Genomic DNA, 8,358 nt, shown 5'->3' on the forward strand with positions numbered 1-8,358 from the left:
CCCCTCCCCACCTACAAAGGGGAAGCTTCACAAGTAGTAAAGGAGATCTGAAGTTACCTAGCTCTCCCTGGCTATCTCCCCTCCCCTTTCAATTTCTCTCTGTCCTATGGAATTAAATAAATAAATAATGGGGGGAGGGGAATGGCCACCAGGAGTGGTGGATTCATAGTGCTGGCACTGAGCCCCAGGACCTGGAGGCAGAGAGGAGAGAGAAAGTAGAATCTTTGTCACCACACTAATTTTGGGAAAACTAGCATCATGCTGACCAGTGATTAGCCTTAGGATACTATCAAAGCTTTAGCAAGAGGTAAAAAAACCTTGTTTTTAGATACATTTCCACCTTGTTTTTGTGTTTTACAACAATAGGTACTCTTACCAAAGTTATCTACATTGGAATAACCATGTAGTAAGTTCACAAAGTTAAAGAAAAAAGTCAATTTTTTTATAGTTTTATTATTTAATTTGATAGAGCAGAGAAGTTGAGAAGGGGAGGGTACATAGAGATGGAGAAACACTTGTAGCACTTACTTATGAAACTTCCCCCTCTGCTGGTGGGGACCAGGGGCTTGAACCCAGGTTCTTGGGCATGCTAATGCGTGTGCTCAACCTGGTACACCAGGCCCCTAGCATTTTATTTTAAATACCAATGAATGAACTGACTTGAGGAAAGACATATTCTATGACTTTAACCAGACCAAGTGTGTGAGTGGTGGTGATGGTGGTGTGTGCATGTGGGAGGCACTATAAAACCAACCAAAAGTGAACTGACTTTGCATAAACTGGGGAGGAACAAGACCCAGCATGCCCAGAGGTGAGGTTAAAGATAGAAGCATGCTCATTTATTCTGGAAATGCAGATCTGCAGTAAAATCAGAATTCATGGACCCACCTTTCCCATGGGCAGTGCTCAGAACTTGCTGCAAAGTGGCATCAGAACTTTGTTTCCTTAGCATCCTTAGTACTTAGTAATGCTTCTGTAATGTAGATCAGTAGGGATTTCTTTTATCTATTTGTGACCCTGTGGTCCAAGAGTAAGTGATTACATAGAATGGGTCTGAGAGAAAGCACAAGACTCACTGTTTGCTGACAATGAAATTTTCTGCTTTAACCAAATCCACCAAAGAGGAAGAAGCATTTCATCAGCTCAAGATACTATACTTTAGGGGCAACATATACTTGCATTTCCAACCAGAATCTCATCAAACTTGCCTATCAACACACAAAAATCTGTATCTTGAGCTAATAGAATTTAAAAAATTTTTTACATTTATTTTCCCTTTTGTTGCCCTTGTTTTTTATTGTTATCGTAGTTATTATTGTTGTTATTGATGTTGTCATTGTTAGCTAGGACAGAGAAATGGATAGAGGAGGGGAAGACAGAGGGGGAGAGAAAGATAGACACCACCTGTGAAGCGGCTCTCCTGCAGGTGGGACTCCCGAGTTAATAGAATTTTAAGAAGTCAACTACTGGGAGTCAGGTGGTAGTGCAGCGGGTTAAGCGCAGGTGGCGCAAAGTACAAGGACTGGCGGAAGGATCCCTGTTTGAGCCCCCGGCTCCCCACCTGCAGGGGAGTCACTTCACAAGCGGTGAAGCAGGTCTGCAGGTGTTTATCTTTCTCTCCCCCTCTCTGTCTTCCCCTCCTCTCTTCATTTTTCTCTGTCCTATCCAACAACAACGACATCAATAACTACAGCCATAAACAAGGTCAACGAAAGGGAATAAATTTAAAAAATAATAAAAAAAGTCAACTACTTTAGTGAATGGCAATGTGTGCAGGTTTAGGATAGAATTCTAGGTGGGGAGTCAAGTGGTAGCACAATAGGGAAAGCACAGGTGGCACAAAGCACAAGGATCTACAAAAGATCCCAGTTCAAGCCCCCCTGCAGTGAAGCAGGTCTGCAGGTGTCTCTCTCCCTGACTTCCCCTCCTCCATTTCTGTCTTATCCAACAACATCAATAACAATTATAATAACTATAACAATAAAACAACAAGGGCAACAAAAGGGAATAAATAAATAAATATTAAAAAAAAAATCTAAGTGGAGGGTAAAGAAAGCTTAAGAGTCTGGCCCAGGAGGTGATGCAGTAGCTAAAGCATTGGACATAGGGGCATGAAGTCCCAAGTCTGATCCCCAGCATCACATGTACTAGAGTGATTCTCTGGTTTTCCCTTTCAATAAATGCATGTTTGTTTTAAAATTTTTTGTGTATAGTGGCCCAGGAGGTGATGCAGTGGATAAAGTATGAGACTCTCAAGCATGAGAACCTGAGTTCAATCCCCGGCAGCACATGTACCAGAGTGATGTCTGGTTCTTTCTCTCTCCTATCCTTCTCATTAATATATATATATATATATATTTTTAATTGTGTATATATATATATATATATGTATATATATATATATACACTTAGATAGTAACAGATACTGAGAAGACAGATGTTTAAGTTTTAGAAATGAGAAAAGAGGTTAAAAAAAGGTAGGAAGAAAGTTATTAAGGTAGCTGGAGACAGAATGAAAAAAAGAAAGAGACAAATAGCTAAAATGAAGTAGTAAATGCAGGGGCAGTATCCTACCTTTACTTTTTCATCCATTATTTAATAGGTGACTAACAGGACTACTGAGCAAAAAAGTGTCATTTACAGGTCAGACAGGTTGATGATCCAGGTAAGGAGAGGGGAGCTCACCCACCGGCATTGAAGAGTGATGCTGCAGGAGTTAGGCAGTGGTGCACTTGGTTAAGTGCACATGTTAACATGCAAAGACCCAGTTCAAGCCCTTGGTCTCCACCTGCAGGGGAAAGCTTTTCAAGTGGTGAAGCAGTACTGCATATATCTTCTCACTATTCTCCTTGCTCAGTTTCTGTCTGATCAAATTAGCTTTTTTAAAAATTTCCCTTTTGTTGCCCTTGTTTTTTATTGTCTCATAAAAACTGCAGCAAAGGTGGGCGCGAGGAATAACATCATTGCAAGACTGGCCAGCTCCTCATGGGGCGCGAGCGCTTCCACACTACGATCATCATCTCTGGCATTATGCTATTCCACTGCAGAATACTGTGCCCCAGTATGGTTCCGTAGCCCCCATGTCCACTTGGTCGATTCCAAATTATACTTCTCCATGAGGATAATTTCTGGAACCATCCGTTCCACCCCGGTTCCATGGTTGCCAGTTCTTAGCAACATCGCCCCGCCAGATATTCGTCGGGATGCGGCATCATCTAAGTTCATTTCCCACGTCTACGCTCGACCGGACCTGCCAATATACACGGATATCTTCACCCACCCTGTCCAACGCTTGACGTCTCGTCATCCAATCTGGTCCCCTACGCCTACACTGAACTTCTCTGTTCCAGACTCTTGGAAACAGAGCTGGCAGTCAGCTGAGGTAAAGAACAAACACCTCATCACAGACCCCTGCAAGCGTCAACCCGGCTTTGACCTAGCACATTATGATTGGGCCCTCAATCGCTATCGAACAGGCCATGGCCGGTGCACCGCTATGTTCCATCGCTGGGGAGCCAGAGACGACCCGAACTGCCCCTGTGGCTACAGACAGACTATGACCCACATAGTCAACGACTGCCACCTCTCCAGATTCAAAGGAGGTCTCGAAACTTTACATCAGGCTCAACCTGACGCTGTTGACTGGCTATGGAAGAAGGGCAAACGCTAGAAGAAGAAGAAGACTGTTGTAGTTATTGTTGCTGTCGTTGTTAGATAGGACAGAGAGAAATGGAGAGAGGAGGGGAAGACAAGAGAGGGGGAGAGAAAGACACCTGTAGACCTGCTTCACCACCTGTGAAGTAACTCCCCTGCAGCTGGGGAGCTGGGGGCTCAAACTGGGATCCTTACTCTGGTCCTTGCGCTTCGTGCCATGTATGCTTAACCGCCTTTTTTTTTTTTTTTAAATATGGATGCTGTTGACTGGTTACAGAAGAAGGGCAAATGCTAGAAGAAGAAGAACTGGATAGAGACAGAGAAATTGAGAGGGGAAGGGGAGCTAGAGGAGAGACACACCTGTAGTACTTCACCACTCCTGAAGCTTTCCACCTGCAGGTGGGGACCAAAAACTTGAACCTGGGTCCTTGTACACTGTAATGTGTGTGCTTACCCAGGTGCACCACTGCCTGGCCCCTAAATAAAAAGTTTTTATTCATTTATTAATGAGAAATATAGGAGGAAAGAGAGAACCAGACATCACTCTGGTACATGTGCTGCTAGGGACTGAACTCAGGACCTCATGCTTGAGAGTCCAATGCTTTATCCACTGTGCCACCTCCCAGACCACCCTAAATAAAATTAAAAAAAATAAAAACACCTGGGGAAAAATGATGCTGAGGGGCTGGGGATATGACATAGTGATTTATACAAAAGAATCATGTCTGCAGATCTGAGGTTCCAGTTTCAATTCCCCATATCACCATAAATCAAATCTGATCTCTCTGTATCTTTCATTTAAATTATTTATCTTGGGAGTTGGGTGGTAGCTCAGTGGGTTAAACACAGGTGGTGCAAAGCATAAGGACCAGCGTAAGGATCCCGGTTTGAGCCCCCAGCTCCCCAACTGCAGCGGAGTCACTTTACAAGTGGTTAAGCAGGTCTGCAGGTGTCTATCTTTCTCTCCCCGTCTTCCCCTGGATTAAACACACATAGTGTGAAGCACAAGGACCGGCCTAAAGATCCTGGTTTGAGCCCCCCGCTCCCCACTTGCAGGGAGATCACTTCGCAAGCAGTGAAGCAGGTCTGCAGGTGTCTTTCTCTCCCCCTCTTCCCCTTCTCTCTCAATTTCTCTCTGTCCTATCCAACAACAGCAGCATCGACAACAATGGAAAGGAGATGGCCACCAAGAGCAATGTATTCATACTGCAGGACTGAGCCCCAGCGATAACCCTGGAGACAAATATATATATCTTTTTTAAAATTTGGCTACACAATCAGTTCTGGACGATTTAGGCTTGCTTTGTTTATTATTTATTGCTTACCAAAGCACTACTCAGCTCTGGCATATGTTAGTGCAGAGAATTAAACCTGGGACCTTGGAGCTTCAGTCTCTGCATAACAGTATCTTTGTATAATTATTATGCTGTCTCCTTCACCCAAAAATATTGTCTGTTTTGTAGCTAGAGACAGTGCACTATCCAGGGGAACTATTTCACCAGCCCCCATTCAGGCTTAAAAAAAAAAAAAAACTTTTATATAAGACTTGTTAACAAGACAGAATCAGCACTACTTGTTTACCAAGTAGTGCTGGGGTTCATGTGAGGAACTTGACACTTGCAAATCCTGCATTCTTTCACTGCAAACTGCTATACCATCTAGGTATTTAGAGTATGGGGGCTGGGCACCACATTAAGTGCACATATTACCATGCATGGGGATCCAGGTTCAAGTCCCTGTTCCCCACCCATATGGGGGGAAGGTTTACGGGCAGTGAAAGTCTTTTTCTCTTTATTTCGACCAGATATTGCTGGGGCTTGGTGCCAGTACTAGGAATCCACCACTCACAGCAGCCATTTTTTTCCTGTGTTTTTTTAGAGAAAATAAATAGAAATTGAGAGGGGGTGCAGAGATAAGGAGAAAAAAAAAAAAAAGAGATACTTGCACACCTGCTTCATCACTCGTGAAGTTTCTCCCCTGTATGTGGGAGCGAAATTTGAACCCAGGTCCTTTCACATGGTAGCATGTGCTTAAAACAGGTGCACCACCACCGTTGTTTCTTTCCCTCTTTCAATCTTTTTATTTATTTATTTTTATTATTTGGGTAGAGAGAGAAATTGAGAGGGAAGGGGGAGACAGAGAAGAGAGAGACACTTATAGCCCAGCTTTACTACTTGTGAAGCTTCCCCCCAATGGGGAGACTGAGGACTTGAACCTGGGTCCTTGTGCATTGTAACACATGCTCTCAACTAAGTGTGCCATCACCGTACCAAGTTGTCTCTCTCACTATCTCTCCCTCCCCTCTCAATTTTTCTTGATCAAATAAAATAATAAGGTGTGGGAAGACAGCAAAATGGTTATACAAAAGACTTTCCTGCATGAGACTGAAATGCCAGGTTCAATCCCTAGCACCACTATAGGAACTGAGAAGTGCTCTGGTCTCTCTCTTTCTCTACCTCTCTCATTAAATAATAATTATTTATGGAGTCGGGCAGAAGCGCAGCGGGTTAAGCGCGTGTGGCGCAAAGCGCAAGGACCAGCATAAGGATTCCAGTTCGAGCCTCAGGCTCCCCACCTGCAGGGGGGTTGCTTCATAGGTGGTGAGGCAGGTCTGCACGTGTCTATCTTTCTCTCCTCTGTCTTCCCCTCCTCTCTCCATTTCTCTGTCCTATCCAACAATAACAATAATGGCAACAAGGGCACCAAAATGAGAAAAAACAGCCTCCAGGAGCAGTGGATTCGTATTGCAGGCACTGAGACCCAGCAAAAACCCTGGAGGCAAAGAAAAAAAATTAAAAAAATAAAAAAATAAAAAAGAAAAAAATCTGTATAAAAAAGAATGATTTGGGTTTACAGCAGCAGGGAGAAAGCTTTTCAAATAGTGAAGGAGTGCTGTAGGTGTCTCTCTCTCTCTCTCTCGCCCTCTCTCTCTCCCTTACCCTCTTGATTTCTGGCTGTCTGTATCCAATGAATAAAGATAAGGGAGCTGGGCGGGAACACACTGGGTTAAGCGCATGTAGTATGAAGCACAAGGACCCACTCAAGGGTCCTGGTTCGAGCCCCGGATCCCCACCTGCAAGAGGGTCGCTTCACAAGTGGTGAAGCAGGTCTGTAGGTGTCTCCTCTCAATTTCTCTCTGTCCTATAAAAAAGTAAAAATAAAAAATAAATTAAAAAATATGGCTGCTAGGAGTAATGGAATTGTAGTGCCAGCACCAAGCCCCAGCAATAACCCTGAAAAAGAAAAAAAAATTAACATTTATTTATTTCCTTTTGTTGCCCTTGTTTTATTGTTGTAGATGTCGTCGATGTTGGATAGGACAGAGAGAAATGGAGAGAGGCGGGGAAGACAGAGAGAAGAGAAAGACACCTACAGACCTGCTCCACCACTTGTGAAGCGACTCCCTTGTAGGTGGGGAGCCGGGGGCTCGAATCGGGATCCTTACGCTGGTCCCTGTGCTTTGCACCACATGTGCTTAACCCACTGTGCTACCGCCTGATTCCCAAAGACAGTTTTTGTAAAAGAAAGAAATGGAGGGAGTGGGACGGTAGCACAGCGGGTTAAGCACACATAGTGCAAAGTGCAAGGACCGGCATAAGGATCCTGGTTCAAGCCCCCGGCTCCCCACCTGCAGGGGGTCGCTTCACAAGCAGTGAAGTAGGTCTGCAGGTGTCTATCTTTCTCTTCTCCTCTATGTCTTCCCCGCCTCTCTCTATTTCTCTCTGTCCTATCCAACAACATCAGTAACTACAACAATAAAACAAGGGCAACAAAAGGCAATAAATAAATAAATATTTAAAAATACTTTAAAAACCCAATGAATGCTAGGCCTTTTGAGTCTATTTATATGTATATGGTGAGCAGGTGACATTCTATGCTTCTTCAGGTCTGCCAGCTTGGGAGTCCTGGGTATTTAACAGAAGTCACACACTGACCATAGGGGCCAGGCAGCCACACAAATGAACGAGCAGGCCACGTAGAGGTGGGGAGCTACAGAGACTATTTCCCTCTGAAGAGGGCAGCCCCTGCTCCACAGCAGGCTGCCTCAAAGGGAGCAGGCCCAGTGTCAACCTTATCTTCCAGAAGCCAGAAACTCAACTCTAACAACTCTTAAATGTTAGTAGTGGGCTGCCTTACTGGATGAGCTGTACAGGCTCCTAAGTATCTTATCTTTATTTTTAGACCTTTGTTGAATAAATGCTGGTTTAGAAGACTAGATGTCAAAGTGGGTGAGACAGCATAATGGTTATGCAAAAACTTCCATGCCTGAAGCTCTGAGGTCCCAGGTTTAATCCCCAGCACCACCATAAGCCAGAGTAGAGTAGTGCTCTGGTGTGTGTGTCTCTCTCTCTGTAAGTTTCTCATTAAAATAAGTATTTAATAAATAAATAAATGTTAGTAGCAGACCAAATGAAATGATGTGGACCCATAGAACTACCAGTTTGCAGCCTGTGATCTGGAGGCAAGGCAAAAGTAACAACAGCACAGGGTCCTTAAACATAGTCACATTTCTGAGCTCTCATGGGAAAAAAGTCTCACAAACCTGACTGGAGAAGATGTCTGGGAACTATGGTGGCTGACAACATTCCTGCTTGTTTTCTATTCTGAAGAGAGCAGAGAAAATCAAAGGGTCTTTGTTGGAGGCTGGAGTGGCCTTCAAAGAGCCCCCAGACAAGAGTCAAAGATGAGATCAACTCAGATGGC

This window comes from Erinaceus europaeus, chromosome 2, assembly GCF_950295315.1.
Source record: "Erinaceus europaeus chromosome 2, mEriEur2.1, whole genome shotgun sequence".
Lineage (NCBI taxonomy): Eukaryota > Metazoa > Chordata > Mammalia > Eulipotyphla > Erinaceidae > Erinaceus > Erinaceus europaeus.